Source organism: Carex rostrata, chromosome 27, assembly GCF_964058835.1.
Source record: "Carex rostrata chromosome 27, lpCarRost1.2, whole genome shotgun sequence".
NCBI lineage: Eukaryota > Viridiplantae > Streptophyta > Magnoliopsida > Poales > Cyperaceae > Carex > Carex rostrata.
Genome location: NC_135944.1, coordinates 2,572,712 through 2,588,870, shown reverse-complemented (window position 1 = coordinate 2,588,870; position 16,159 = coordinate 2,572,712). Strand labels below are relative to the sequence as shown.

Here is a 16,159-nt window from a genome sequence, read left to right as displayed (position 1 = left end):
GGACATGCTAAAGAATGTCTGATATAGGCTATGAACTTCATTTGGCTCAATCAAGACCCGCATCTATTGCACTCTATCAATTTCTAAGCTTCTTGCTTAATTCAATTAGTCCCCAACACTTTCAATGATAGTTTAGTTACTGTCAAGCACAATTTTCTGAAATGAACAGTTCTCGTTTTCTGTCAAACACAATTGAAACTAGCATTCAATTTTCTGTCAAGCACAATTCTCGTTTTCTAACACCCCCTGATTTGGGATGGTTCAATTGAAACTAGCAATTTCAAATTAGAAATCTAGTCTCACTTTTAATTTCTTGGTTGGGTTCAATTTGAATTAGTTTCTGCATATCATTTGAAACTTTAAGTGCTGATTGGCTTTTCTTCCAAACTAATTAACTCACATCAAAAAAGAAAAGCTCAGAGAGAGAGAGAGAGAGAGAGAGAGAGCACCTGAAGATGGAAACTGGAGAGCGACGGAGCGAGAGAGCAGGTGGAGGCTGGAGAGCGAGAGAGCGACGAAGCCAGCCACAGAGCTTCGACAGGGAGAAGTGAAGGAAGGAATGGTTTGATCCAATGGGTAGCTCGGCTCGGATCGGGATTGGATCGACTCGCTAAGGAATTAGAGATTTATTTCGAGTTTGGGCTGAGCTTGGGCTCAACTCAATTTGACTCATTCAAGAGTCTAGGTCAAATCCCATGAGCCGGCCCGGCTCATTTAGTAGGCTTAGACATAACAATTCTGGAGATCTAAGTGAGTAAGTGTTAGTGTAATAATCTAAAAGTCAATCATAGGATAATAGTATTATATATTTTTTGTTCATGAATTGAATAATTAATAAATATATCATTTTGTTCCTTGAAATTTATCATATTTATGAATCATTTCGAGTTCATGACTCGAAATTGTAGAACTTCATAATATAGATGATAAATACTCTTAATAGTCTCTAACCGTGGCAATTAGCAGGAACACTAATTGACCGTAAAAAGGTCAGTATGTGGATTAAATGATGGTTAAGTTTTACAGACCATAGACAAATGAGTTATCATTTTAATTACATAAATACATGTTACAGAACATGGTATTTGACAGACCCTAAATGAAATATTTGAGCACCATCATTTAATTTTCTGTTGTGTATGTCGATTGTGCCTTTTGGTTAGATGTTGCTTGTTCTCGTTGCTTGAATGTGTTATGATTGAATCGATTAATTGGACACGGGCCAAACCCCTCTTTGAATTGTTCAATATTCGTTTCGAGTGTTGCTGTGAATTTATATCGAAATGATTTGTAGAATTGATTGATAAATATCGGGTGTGAGTTTTTGATTTTCCCCACTCGATCGAATTGCTCGACTCCCCTTTTATATGCCCTCTGTTGTTGTGACTGGTGAATTTATATCGAAATGATTTGTAGAATTGATTGATAAATATCGGGTGTGAGTTTTTGATTTTCCCCACTCGATCGAATTGCTCGACTCCCCTTTTATATGCCCTCTGTTGTTGTGACTGGTAACTGGTACCAGATCGGTACCAGTGTGGTTTTCCTTGTCTGTTGCGATTCTGGTAAATGAAATATAAAAGGGGGTATGTGGAGAAATTGTGTAAGATTAAGGGGTGTTATTACAAAATTCTTGACTTGTGGTAATTTTCCTAAATTAGAGGACTAAATTGTAAATTGGGATTTTTGAATTATGAGTAGTTCGGTCGAAATTGAGTGAAATTATTGAATTGGGCTTAATGTATTGAATTGGGCCAAGTAAAATAAATAAGATGAGTTGGGCCTAAATTATTAAATTGGGCCAAACTGAAATTGATAAATTGATTGGGCCGAAATGGAATCTAAAAAGAAATAATGAGTGTGGGCTTTTGCAAAATTTAGGATTTAAAAATAAGGCATCGATTTTAATCGAATGCTTACGTAAACTTAAATAGCTCGGGAAATGATTAGACTTGTTTAGAATTGATGCCTCGATGATTAGCTCATAATATAATTTGAGCATATAGTAAATAATCCGATTGGACTTAAAAATAAGGCATCGATTTTAGACTTAAAAACACCCAACCCATAGTTAAATAAAAATTTGCGTTACAAAGTTTTAGTTTCGAAAACATAATTTTATACGTTGTCAATTAATAAAGACAATTAATTAACAACACAAGTATTTATTTTATACGTATTTACAAAACGACGAACAATCGGTATCATTAGGTTAATAATTAAATATCGGATTTCGTCGCTTAAGTAGAATAAAATAACACATGTAACTTAAACTTTAAAAGATACGATTTTTAAAAGTGATAATCAATTAGTTGATTTAATAAACAAACGCAATCTTAATTGGGTACGTAATAAATAGAATTTTAATTAACAACTAATCAACAACATACTTCTCGTCACATAAGTAAATAAAATAATATTTACAATTTTTAATTCAAGTTCTAAATATATGACTGTTAATTAATTAGGACAATTAGATAAACAAACGCGTTTCTACATGTATTAAAATAAAAGTCTTAATTAAGTAACGTTTTTTTATCGTATAATTACTATAATGGACCTTATTATTATTATTATTATTATTATAATAAGTAATTTAAAATCCGAGTCGGAACAGTTAGATTTTATTATGAACGTTTCAATTAATTAGTTATAACCTAAAATCAAAGTAAATTAAAGGTGCATATTAAATTACCGTGACGAATAACATGGATACTTAAAAATAACAATTTAAGTATTCCAAATTATAAAACCTAAATATATATGTTGTTAATTTATGAGAACAATTAGTTTACAACATATCTTTAATTTACAACCTATCATGAAAGCAGTAAAATATTTCCAAAAATTATAAAATTTCATCTCCAAGTAAATTTTAGTATGGATATCATGTTGAGCTGTTCGGATCGACAGTTTGGACATTGAAACGAGATATAAAATACAAGGTATGATGAGGTATGAAATGCATAAGGTATTGGAGCTCTCTTATATATATATATATATAGAGAGAGAGAGAGAGAGAGAGATGGGCTATGGTGCATTGCAATGCATGGAGGAGTTTGTGCATTGAACCATAAATCTAAAATTCAAAATACAAATGACAGATCCAAACCGTTCATCTTGTTCTCTATATTAATATGTGCTTGGAGACCAAATTTTACATTTTTCTGAATTTTTTTACTATTTATTAAGTATTTTACAAAATTGTTGATCCAACGGTGGCTTAACAAAACAGTAAAATCAGCAGCTACCGTTGGATCAACAATTTTGTAAAATACTTAATAAATAGTAAAAAAATTCAGAAAAATGTAAAATTTGGTCTCCAAGCACATATTAATATGGAGAACAAGATGAATGGTTTAGATCGGTTATTTGAATTTTGAATTTTAGATTTATGGTCCAATGCACAAACTCCTCCATGCATTGTAATGCACCATAGCCCATCTCTCTCTCTCTCTCTCTATATATATATATATATGAGGAGGGATCCAATTACACCATTTTTGGTAACACCGGATTATACTCTATAATTTTAAAGTCCAAATAGTCAATCCAAACCGTTCAACATGATGGATATATAAAAATGTACTTGCGGATCAAATTTTACATTTTTTTTCTTTTACTATTTATTAAGATGGTAAAAAAATTCAATGATTTGAACATAACAATTTTGTAAAATACTTAATAAATAATAAAAAAATTCAAAAAAAATATAAAATTTGATCTATAAACACATTTTAATAGTCTGCTAAAGTTACATAACACCCTTCTTTTTCTTTTCGTATTTTTCTCTAGTAGCATTTTTTTTTTCTGTTTTTGTTGTCGCATCTACCTTTATATTTACTCCAATTTACTTTCCAGTTTATTATGTAATTCTGTAAGACCTTTTTTGATTAATAGATTACGCCTACAGGTTTTCAAAAAAATGAAAAGATTGCTGTGTTATATAGTGCTAACTGACAACAGAGAAAATTGGTGCAGTGCTATTAAAATAAGAGGCATCTTATCAGAAAAGAAGGGGGCCCAAACGTTGAAAGAATAAAGTTACAAAAGAAGGGGGCTCAAACGTTGAAAGAAGAGAAAAAGATAATACCAAAAGAAAGCTAAGACTAAGAGGATGGAATAAAGGAAAGCAACACCAGTGGACCAGTGGCACTCAAGATTGGATGGAAATAAGTATAATTATTTAAAATAACACAACTTATCTTTACTGAAACACTACAATTACAAATGGAATAAATTATAGGGATGTGATAAAAGTCTCCCAACTCAAATCCCCCTGAAATCCCTCTACTATAACAGTCAAGACTTTGACGGTCTCAATTATGGATCAAAATCTGCTGTTATTCTCGTACATGAACAGTGTTTCTGCTATCTCTGTTTTTTCAAATTCAGTCATTGAATTGTTTCGAGATGCGTGCACAGAAAAGTTTTAAAAAAAGTTGCTTTGAGATTCGTTCCAGGACAAAATTGAACGGTTGGATTTGAAAAAACATAGATAGCAGAGTACTATTCACGGAAAGAGAATAGCTGCGGATTTCATTCCCTCAATTATAGCGCCAACCGTATTCAAATCTTAATAGTGTTGTACCAAAATGCGCTAGGTACCACTTTGGTACGTTGAGCCGTTATAACATGGCCTGGTCTAAGTTGGGGGATTTCAGGGACAGAAGGTTGGATACCTGATATTTTTTATAAATTCTATGTAAACTGATGGATTAAATTAATTATCAATTATATGCAAATTAAAAAAGATCAAATTAAGTAGTGAACCTTGTACAAAATTTGTAGAGTATTAATATATTGAGAAAATTTCTGGTGTACCCAAACAAACTTTTAAAATAGCCAATATCTCCATAAAAACACTATAATATCCAATATATATGTAGAAACATAATTTTCCTTCTTCTTCTATCCCCTTTTATTTAATTATTTTAAAATTAAAATTAACAAATATACCCTCATCTCTCCCCTCTCACTCTCTTTCTCTCCTCTTTCTCCTCTCTCCTTCACTGTATAGTCCTCTCCTCTCGCCTTTATCTCATGGTGCATCCAACTATTGAGGTGAATATCAGGGGCCCACCTTTTCCACCAACACGTACTGTATGCCATTTTTTAACGAGAAAAATAATAAAATAGATAATATGAATAATTAACATATAAATTTTTGTTCTATATTTTCTTTTATTATTTTATTTTCCTTCTTTATTTGTTTGTATTTTTTATTTTTTTCAAAATCCTCATCAGACTGGTATACGAAAGGGAACTTTTATGCATGCTTTAGTTTGATTGAATTTCGTGTCGATCAGTATTGCCCTGATCATGCTTTCTATAGTGTCTCCAATTACTTGAATGCACAAAAAAAAATTAGAAAAAAAAAAAGGTTGTTTAATATAAATCAATCACTTTTTGCTGTAAATTAGCATTTTCACACACAAATTTTACAAGACAATGGCCGAATGATTCTAGATACCAGGGTTGAGGCAAGTAATATAACAATCATCAGTACCCACCTCAATCTTTGGAAACCTCAAGCTCACATAAAATTTAATTGGCTGGGACAAACAGCCTGAACTCAATAATTGGAACAGGAAACAACCGACAACCTAAAGCAAATCAAATTCTGCATGTCAAACCCATGGGAATCTGACTCTGATTTGAACCAAGAATTTTCGAAAAGCAACCTGATATGAACCAGAAATTATGCAAACCCATTTGACCAAATCCAGTGTACTCATATAAAGCACCATGGGTTAAAAGGCAAGCCGGGAGGAGGGTATACAGTGAAGGTGAGAGGAGAGAGAGGAGGGTATATTTGTCAATTTTAGTTTTAAAATAATTAAATAAAATATTAAATAGAAAAAAGGGATAAAAGAAATAAAATTAAGTTAATTTTATGGGATATAGGATATTAAGATGTTTTTATGAGAATATTAGCTATTTTAAAAGTTTGTATGGGTACATTATTGGAAATTTTCCCTATTTGACGAATCAAAGTTGTGTAAACGCATTAATTATAAATAATAAAAAATATTTGTACTATAACATTATATAATACAAATTGTTGGATGGCTGTTAGCCACCAACCTTATATATATATATAGAGAGAGAGAGATGGGCTATGGTGCATTGCAATGCATGAACCCTCTTATGCATTGCACTATTAATCATGGATTTAAAGTCCAAACGACCAATCTGAACCGTTCATCTTGTTCTTCATATTAATATGTGCTTGGGGACCAAATTTTATATTTTTTGGAATTTTTTTACTATTTATTAAGCAATTTTGAAAGTCGCTGATCTGATGGTCCAGAAAATTTTACTGTTTTTTACTGTTCACAGCAAAACAGCAATTTTCAAAAATACTTAATAAATAGTAAAAAAATTCCAAAAAATGTAAAATTTGGTCTCCAAGCACATTTCAATATGGATTAAACATCTAACGGTTCGGATCGGTCGTTTGGACTTTAAATCCATGATTATAGTGCAATGCATAAGGGGGTTCATGCATTGCAATGCACCATAGCCCATCTCTCTCTCTCTCTCTCTCTCTCTCTCTATATATATATATATATAGAGTAAGGCTACACTACTTCGCGAATTAACCGAGCTATTTTAATTCACGCTTATATCTCTAGTTTCGAAGTCCAAATAGCCGATCCAAACCGTTAGATGTTTAATCTATATTAAAATATGCTTGGAGACCAAATTTTATATTTTTTGAAATTTTTTTACTATTTATTAAGATGGTTTGAAAATCGCTATTTTTATTAAAATTATGCACCATTAAAAAACAGCGATTTTCAAACCATCTTAATAAATAATAAAAAAATTTCAAAAAAATATAAAATTTGGTCTCCAAGCACATTTTAATATAGATTAAACATCTAACTGTTAGGATTGGCTATTTGGACTTCGAAAGTAGAGATATGAGCGCGAATTAAAATAACCCGTTTAATTCGCGAAGTAGCGTAACCTTACTCTATATATATATATATATATATATAGAGAGAGAGAGAGAGAGAGAGAGATCGGCTACGGTGAGTTGTGAAGTAAAGCAACTATTTTACTTCACGCTCATATTTTGCGATTTTAAAGTTCAAAATGTCGATCCGAACCGTTCATCTTGTTCTCCATATTGAAATGTGCTTGGAGACCAAATTTTACATTTTTTGAAATTTTTTTACTATTTATTAAGCAATTTTGAAAGTCGCTGATCTGATGATCCAAATTTTTTTACTGTTCACAGCAAATCAGCAATTTAAAAAAATGCTTAATAAATAGTAAAAAAATTCCAAAAAATGTAAAATTTGGTCTCCAAGCACATTTCATTATGGATTAAACATCTAACGGTTCGGATTGGTCGTTTGGACTTTCAAAATAAAAATACGGCGTGAAGTAGAAACATGTTTTACTTCGCAACTCACCGTAGCACATCTCTCTCTCTCTATATATATATATAGGGTCCGACTAATTTGCTGCTGGCAGCATTTTAGCCGGAGGTGCTGCCGGGTTTTTTTTTTATTTTGTGATGTCCAAAAAATAAATCCAAATCGTTAGATGTTTAATCTATATTATAATCTACTTGGAGACCAAATTTCACATTTTTTGGAATTTTTTTACTATTTATTAAGCTGGTTTGAAAACCGCTGATTTCAGTAAATTTCTGGAGCATTGAAATCAGCGGTTTTGAAACCAGCTTAATAAATAGTAAAAAAATTCCAAAAAATGTAAAATTTGGTCTCCAAGTAGATTATAGTATAGATTAAACATCTAACAGTTTGGATTTGTTGTTTGCACATCACAAAATAAAAAAAAGGCCGGCAGCACCGCCGGCAGAAATGCTGCCGGCAGTAAATTAGCCACTGCCTATATATATATATATAGAGGTGGGCTACGGTGAGTTGCGAAGTAAAACGCGTTTCTACTTCACGCCGTATTTTTATTTTAAAAGTCCAAACGATCGATCCGAACCGTTAGATGTTTAATCCATATTGAAATGTGCTTGGAGACCAAATTTTACATTTTTTGGAATTTTTTTTACTATTTATTAAGCATTTTTTAAAATTGCTGTTTTGCTGTAAACAGTAAAAGACAGTAAAATTTTCTGGACCATCAGATCAGCGACTTTCAAAATTGCTTAATAAATAGTAAAAAAATTCCAAAAAATGTAAAATTTGGTCTCCAAGCACATTTCAATATGGAGAACAAGATGAACGGTTCGGATCGACGTTTTGAACTTTAAAATCGCAAAATATGAGCGTGAAGTAAAATAGTCGCTTTACTTCGCAACTCATCGTAGCCCACCTCTCTCTCTCTATCTCTCTCTCTCTCTCTCTATATATATATATAGGATTTGGCTAATATGTTGTGGGTTGCATAGAGGCCTCCCGTGCTACGGCTCAATATTCGACTTTTCAAAATCCAAAAGGTCGATCCGAACCGTTCATCTTGTTCTCCATATTAATATGTATTTGGAGATCAAATTTTACATTTTTTGGAAATTTTTTACTATTTTTTTAGATTTATTGAATATCGCTGTTTTTTATGGTCCATATTTGTCTGAAAAACATCGATTTTCAATAAATTTAAACGACCGATCCGAACTTTTTAACATGATCTCCATATTGAAATGTGCTTGGAGACCAAATTTTGCATTTTATAGAATTTTTTTATTATTTATTAAGCAATTTTGAAAATCGCTGATCCGATGGTCCAGAAAATTTTACTGTTTTTTACTGTTCACAGCAAACCAGCAATTTTAAAAAATGCTTAATAAATAGTAAACAAATTCAAAAAAATGTAAAATTTGGTCTTCAAGCACATTTCAATATGGATTAAACATCTAACGGTTCGGATCGGTCGTTTGGATTTTCAAAATAAAAATATGGCGTAGAGTATAAACGTGTTTTACTCCATGACTCACCGTAGCTCACCCCTCTCTCTCTCTCTCTCTCTATATATATATATATTTGACATCCACAATTATTAGCAGTGTTCAACTTAAAATATTTGTCCGATAAGCTAGTAGCTATCTAATCCGAATATATATATCAAATGTTTTGTTGATGCGCATGGGTGCAGGAATCATTTTAATTATTTTTATTGTATCATGGTAATTAATGCTACATATCTCCCCAAATTAAGGACATATACAAAGAGATATATGACTCGGCAATTCTATTTTTACTTCAATTGCTTCATTCAATATATTAATTTGTTTTCCCTAACTTAATTATCTTTATTCATTATCTTTATTCACACGCAAAAGATAATTCATTTATACATTTTAACAGCAGCAAATAAATGAAAATACTAATGAGCTACAACATGTATTTAATAAAAATACAACAATATATGATAAAAGTTACATGTATCCACCTTATTGAATATGTAAATATATATATATAGAGAGAGAGATCAAGCTAGCTAGGCCAAAATTGTATATAAATTTTGTCCATAACAGTAAATAAGATTAGTTAGTCGTCACCAGTATAGAATTTTTAATATTGACCAAGCTTAATTGGGCTTGTGGTTTCTGTTTTTTGTTTGTGTTAATCTTATTTGATTACTTAAGATAGACACTTGGTAAATTAAAGTTAGAAAAATTGGTCCCAACTGGGTTTTGTGTTTGTGTTAATCTTATTTGATTTACTAGAAGTGACTTTTGAACTCGAAATTAATACTAATTCAGATATAAATAATTTTTATTTTTTCTAGTAACACACCAAGAAGTACTTTAATTTTTTTAACAACTGGAAAAAATCCAAACTGAAAAATGTTTTGGAGTCCTTCTAGTACATCTAAAGTATAAGACGTTATATCTATTTTATTTAATTTTCTTTCCAACATATTTAAATTAATAAATATTCTTTCTATTACTGAAAATTATTAAACAATTATTATTTTTCTTTGATCAAATTCTGTGGTTTGTTTTTGTTTTGTTGGGGTCCGTAGATTGGCATGTCGGCCTTCCGTTTGAGACCGCAGATTAGCTTGGCTGGGTGTTTTTAGATATCTTCCAAAATCATGATTTTTTGATTTTTTTTTGGAAATATATGGTAAATAAAAGTTTCGGCATTTTGTCACTATGTGTGTTTGTATTTGTGTATTTGATAATTGGTACAATAATTGAATTTTTATCCTTGATGAGCAGTTGAGTGCATATAATATGTAATCCACTAATTGAAAATTCCTTTTCTGAAAGGACCACGCACAGGATGGCGACACGTGGACAGTGATGTCACACACACCCCTCTCTCTCATCCTGCTCTTCCTTTCATTTCTGGCTATAAATACAAGCATAATCTAGTCTAGTTTCCCATCTTCTTGTACAATAAACCAAACAATTAACCAATTTCTTCTTAACAAATTAAAACATGTCGTGTGGAAATGGAAGCTGCAGTTGTGGAAGCAGCTGCTCCTGCGGCTCCAGCTGCAAATGCGGGTTTGTTTATTATATTATATTTTATTTTATTTTATTTTATTTTATTCACACACTCACTTTTTCCTTAATTTTTTTCTCTCCTGTGAAAATTAAGATTGCATATATGCTTCCCATATATTAATTATATCTACTATGGAAAAAAGAATTAAAGTTAGAATTTGGGGTGATATGATATACAGGAAGAGGTACCCAGACTTGGATGAGAAGATCACCAGCACACAAACTATGATCATTGGATTCGCTCCTGATAAGAGGTAATAAATATTTATTTTTTCTATTTTGTTTTAATTAATTTGAAAAAAAATAACCCATAAATTTATGTTAGTTTCTTTGCTCACTAAACTAATTTTCTTTACAAACACACATACATTAGTGTGGAAGAAATTAAGGCCTTTACTTACATGCATACATATAAATTATTTGGTTGAGGAAATGAAGTTAATTAGTTGATGGTGAAAACAAATTAAATGGATTACAGTGAATTTGGAGGATTTGAGATGGCAACAGAAGAAGCGGCGGAGAATGATTGCAAGTGCGGCTCCAACTGCAGCTGCAGCTCATGCGGATGCCACAAATGAAACATTAATTCATTATATGGATCAAATATGAAATATGATTTGACCTTGTATGTGTGATCTCTGAATTAATGTGTGTTAATTAATTACTTAATTAAGCGCCTGTCAAATTAAATAAAAAAGAAGGCTAAGATGGATCGATGTATTGAAATGGCGTGTAGTGATGGAGAAGACAATCTTAGCCGAATTGTATCGGTCTGATTGCAAAATTATTGTTACGAGCAAGCTATATATATTATAATTAAGTTTGTTTGAACATGTTAATGGCTGAATGAATCAATGGATAGTTTACTATTATAGTATAATTGAGTTCCATAGCGCCTGAGCTCTCTCTGTATCTCTCTCTATCTCTGGACCACCCCCAATTTATAAAATGGACACCTCAATATTACATCTATAATTAATTATCTTACAATTATTTTTTCACACCATTTCATCCAATCAATAAAAAAGACTCCTGAATAGGGGTGTCAATGGTATCATTTTATCCGTTAATTATTATCCGATCCGTACCGTATTCGACAAGACGGATACAGATGAGATTTTTTTTTTGTAACTTATAAAGTACAGATACATATACAGATACTGGTAAATATTTGTTTATTATATAAATAAGTAAAAATATAGGTAAAACCTATTCCGTACCAGTTACCCGTAATTATAAAAAAGACTCCTAAATAATACCTCTGCATATATATACTTCTTCAACTATTTTGGAACTCATACAAAGTTACAAACTTTAACAATTATCCAATCCGGTAATGTCTACCTTAATTGCTTGATAATTATCTCTATATCTCTCTCTATCAATGGACCACCCCCAATTTATAAAAATGACTCCTCAATATTAATTGCATCTATAATTAATTATATCTTACAATTATTTTTTCACCATTTCATCCAATCAATAAAAAAGACTCCTGAATAGGGATGTCAATGGTATCCTTTTATCCGTTTACCTGACCGTACCGTATTCGACAAGATGGGTACATATGAGATTTTTTTTTCTAAACTTATCAGGTACGGGTACAGATACTAGTAAATATTTTTTTTATTATCTAAATAGATAAAAGTACAGATAAAACATATTCCGCACCTGTTACCCAATCAGATAATTATAAAAAAGACTCCTGAATAATACCTCTACTTATACTTCAACTATTTTGCATCTCATACAAAGTTACAAACTTTAACGATTATCCAATCCGGTAATGTCGACCTTAATTGCTTCATAGTTATCTCTCCGTTAGTGGCGACACCTGAGTTAAGCATGTTATACAATGATTATTTTATCTACTAGTCTACAACTCAAATGATGTACACTATAAATTTTCTTTTGCGATAATTACTTTGAGTAGGGTTTAAATCTCTCATGTCTTTTATGTCTCAATCATGTCTTACATTTTTGTTCTCATTTTCAAAGTCCAAATAGTCGATCTAAACAACGGACATGATCTTCATATTAAAATGTGCTTGAAACAAAAATTTATTTATTTTTTTGGAAATTTTGTACAATTTTTCAGATAGGTACAAAATCAATGTTTTCGAATGGTTTAGAATCTTATGAAAAACAATTATTTTGTACCTATCTAAAAAGTAGTAAAAAAGTTTCCAAAAAAAAAATAAATGATCACCAAACATATTTTTAATATGTAGATCATGTTGAGAAGTTTGAATCTAATGTTTGGACTTTAATAACATATAAAGATGTGAGGTACAATTGAGGCGTGAAAGACATGAACCATTTTAATTAACCCTGCTCAATTACTATATGCCTATAATATATACTACTTCTGTATGCAAGGAAAATTATTTGAAGCAATCAGTGGACCCATATGACTATTTCAATGTAAACCTAATAATGAGTTAGGAACTGAAGCTCATAAGTCATTTTCAACTTGTAATTATAAATTGACGACTGATGACTTAGCTAGATTCAGTTTGACAATGATATATATATATATAGGACACACTCGTATACAAAAATCAATGATTTATTATCTCAAAAAAATATTTAATTCTGTAAGAAGACCTTTTGTTTCCATGACAAAATTCAATGATTTAGTATACCTACTTTCATGACATCTTTAGAAAAGAGAAGCGCAATACAAACAGGCCGAATTTTTTATTTATATTCAAATTTTATATTAAATTTAAAAAATTATCCGAATGGTCTGTGTTTTTCGAAAAATATCCATTCCGGAAAATTTTTTTCCGGAATTATCCTCTAAAACCAGAAATTTATTTTCCGGAAACTCGGTTCTAAATCCGGAAAAAAAATTTCTGGTTTGAGAATCCGGAAATTTTTTTTCCGGAAACAGCAATTAAAATTCCGGAAATTTTTTTTTCCGAAATCGCATTGAATTAGTTTATAAAACCGCGAAATTTGATCTGTGACTTTCACTCACTCAGCGCTCGCTCTCTCACAGTAAGTTATTTAATTTTTTAATTATTTAAATTTATAATTTATAATTTAAATATATAATTATTTAAATTTATAATTTATAATTAAAATTTTTATTTTATAATTTATAATTTAAATATATAATTATTTAATTTAAATTTAGAAGTATTTAATTTTTAATTACTTAATATATAATTATTTAATTTTATTAATTCTAAAATGATTTAGAATTGTTTTAGAAACATTTTTCCTTTTCGGATCCCTTACGGAGCTTTGATTGTCTGATCGATCGGTTCTTCCATTGAGGTAAATTTTTTTTTTTATAATATTTGTTCAGAAAATTTAGAATTTTTTACAACCTTCCAAAATGGTTTAGAATAATTAAAAAAAATCCAAAATAGTTTAGAATGTTGCCCTATTAATTTATGAAATTCCAAAATAGTGTAGAATAATTATAGAATATCCAAAATTGTGTAGAATATTTTGTAGAGGCAACACAATTTTTAATTACTTATATGCTATTATTTTTGAAATTGCCAGACCAATCGAAATTAAAAATGACAACTATTTGTGTGAAAATTTATATTGGAGAGGAAATCCAATACAATGATGACGGGGTCTATTACAGTACCCGAGCTAAATACTCATTACCGCTAACCGTGAACCACAGTTTTGATTATCTTCTGAATGAGATTTATAAATTAGTTGGGTACAATTCTAGCAATGCAAATCTGGAAATCCAGGCCAGATTTAACATGTCCACTGATGGCCAACGTGACTACCAATTAGTACCGGTAATGAACCAACAATCATTCCAAATGATTTTAGGAATTGTGTCGTCTTTTACAAAAAAAATTTTCCGGATTTGGGAGCTAATTCCGGAAAAAAAATTTCTGGACTCTCAAACCGGAAATTTTTTTTCCGGATTTAGAACCGAGTTTCCGGAAAAAAAAAATTTCGGTTTTAGAGGGTAATTCCGGAAAAAAATTTCCGGAATGGGTATTTTTCGAAAAACACAGACCATTCGGATAATTTTTTAAATTTAATATAAAATTTGGATATAAATAAAAAATTCGGCAATATACCTGACCCGAAAATATTTTCTATTTTGAAGTCAAAAATATCCAAAGATTGATCAAATGTTCTAGAACAGTTCAATTTTTTTTTAGACTTGGCAGCAATTGACCGGTGAGTCAAGCGAGAACTGTTCCAAGAATACCTTCACGCGTCGTAATATGGTAGGCTAAGAAGGTTCAAATCACACGCTTTCCATTTTTCCACGCGTTCCCCCATTTAGAAGGGGCCGCATTCTACACTCCAACCTCTATTGACTTACTTAGCCGTGAATCTACCGTTGGATTAAAGATGAACGGCCAACGTAGTCCCCAAAAATGATCGTTGGGTATTCGGCGTGCTTTGTCTGAACGCGGAATAAAGAATTAGAGAAAAAGGAGACGAGAAACAGTCCAGCTAGCCGTTGGGCCGAATTTTTTATTTATATCCAAATTTTATATTAAATTTAAAAAATTATCCGAATGGTCTGTGTTTTTTGAAAAATACCCATTCCGGAAAATTTTTTTCCGGAATTATCCTCTAAAACCGGAAAAATATTTTACGGTTTGAGAATCCAGAAATTTTTTTTCCGGAAACAGCAATTAAAATTCGGGAAATTTTTTTTCCGAAATCGCATTGAATTAGTTTATAAAACCGTGAAATTTGGTCTGTGACTTTCACTCACTCAGCGCTCGCTCTCTCACAGTAAGTTATTTAATTTTTTAATTATTTAAATTTATAATTTATAATTTAAATATATAATTATTTAAATTTATAATTTATAATTAAAATTTTAATTTTATAATTTATAATTTATAATTTAAATATATAATTATTTAATTTAAATTTAGAAGTATTTAATTTTTAATTACTTAATATATAATTATTTAATTTTATTAATTCTAAAATGATTTAGAATTGTTTTAGGAACATTTTTCCTTTTCGGATCCCTTACGGAGCTTTGATTGTCTGATCGATCGGTTCTTCCATTGAGGTTCTAAAATGATCCTGCGTCTGCGTCTGCTCCTGCTCCTGCGTCTCGTACCCCGGCGCCTTCAATTCATACATAGTTTTTCTTAGCTACAAACTAAATTTACGGTTTGTAAGTTAATTTTCGGATGGTTTAGAATCTTATGAAAAATAATTATTTTGTACCTATCTAAAAAGTAGTAAAAAACAAAAAATGATCAACAAACATATTTTTAAGAGTGAGTCTATGGTACTATGCATATTACGATTTGGCACTGTGCTACGGCTCTATATTTGAGTTTTCAAATCGTAACGGTCGATCCGAACCGTTCATCTTGTTCTCCATATTAATATGTGTTTGGAGACCAAATTTTACATTTTTTGAAATTTTTTTACTATTTTTTTAGATTTATTGAAAATCACTGTTTTTGGATGGTCCAGAATTTTCAGATCAAGTGATTTTCTAAATATCTAAAAAAATAGTAAAAAAATTTCAAAAAATGTAAAATTGGGTCTCCAAACGTACATATTAATATGAAGAACAAGATGAACGGTTCGGATCGACCGTTAGGATTTGAAAACTCAAATATAGAGCCGTAGCACGGTAACAACCCGTGACATGCATAGTACCATAGACTCACTCTATTTTTAATATGTAGATCATGTTGAGAAGTTTGAATCTAATGTTTGGACTTTAATAACATATAAAGA

At 30.7% G+C, this 16,159-nt stretch overlaps 1 long non-coding RNA gene across 1 annotated transcript; it reads left to right on the top strand.

Moving 5' to 3' along the window:
- The first annotated feature begins 10,283 nt into the window (after positions 1 to 10,283).
- On the top strand, positions 10,284 to 11,280 carry LOC144545118 (uncharacterized). The gene is made up of 3 exons (XR_013508388.1): positions 10,284 to 10,447; positions 10,627 to 10,701; positions 10,926 to 11,280. It is a non-coding gene; the product is annotated as an uncharacterized LOC144545118 (long non-coding RNA).
- The last annotated feature ends 4,879 nt before the right edge of the window (positions 11,281 to 16,159 follow it).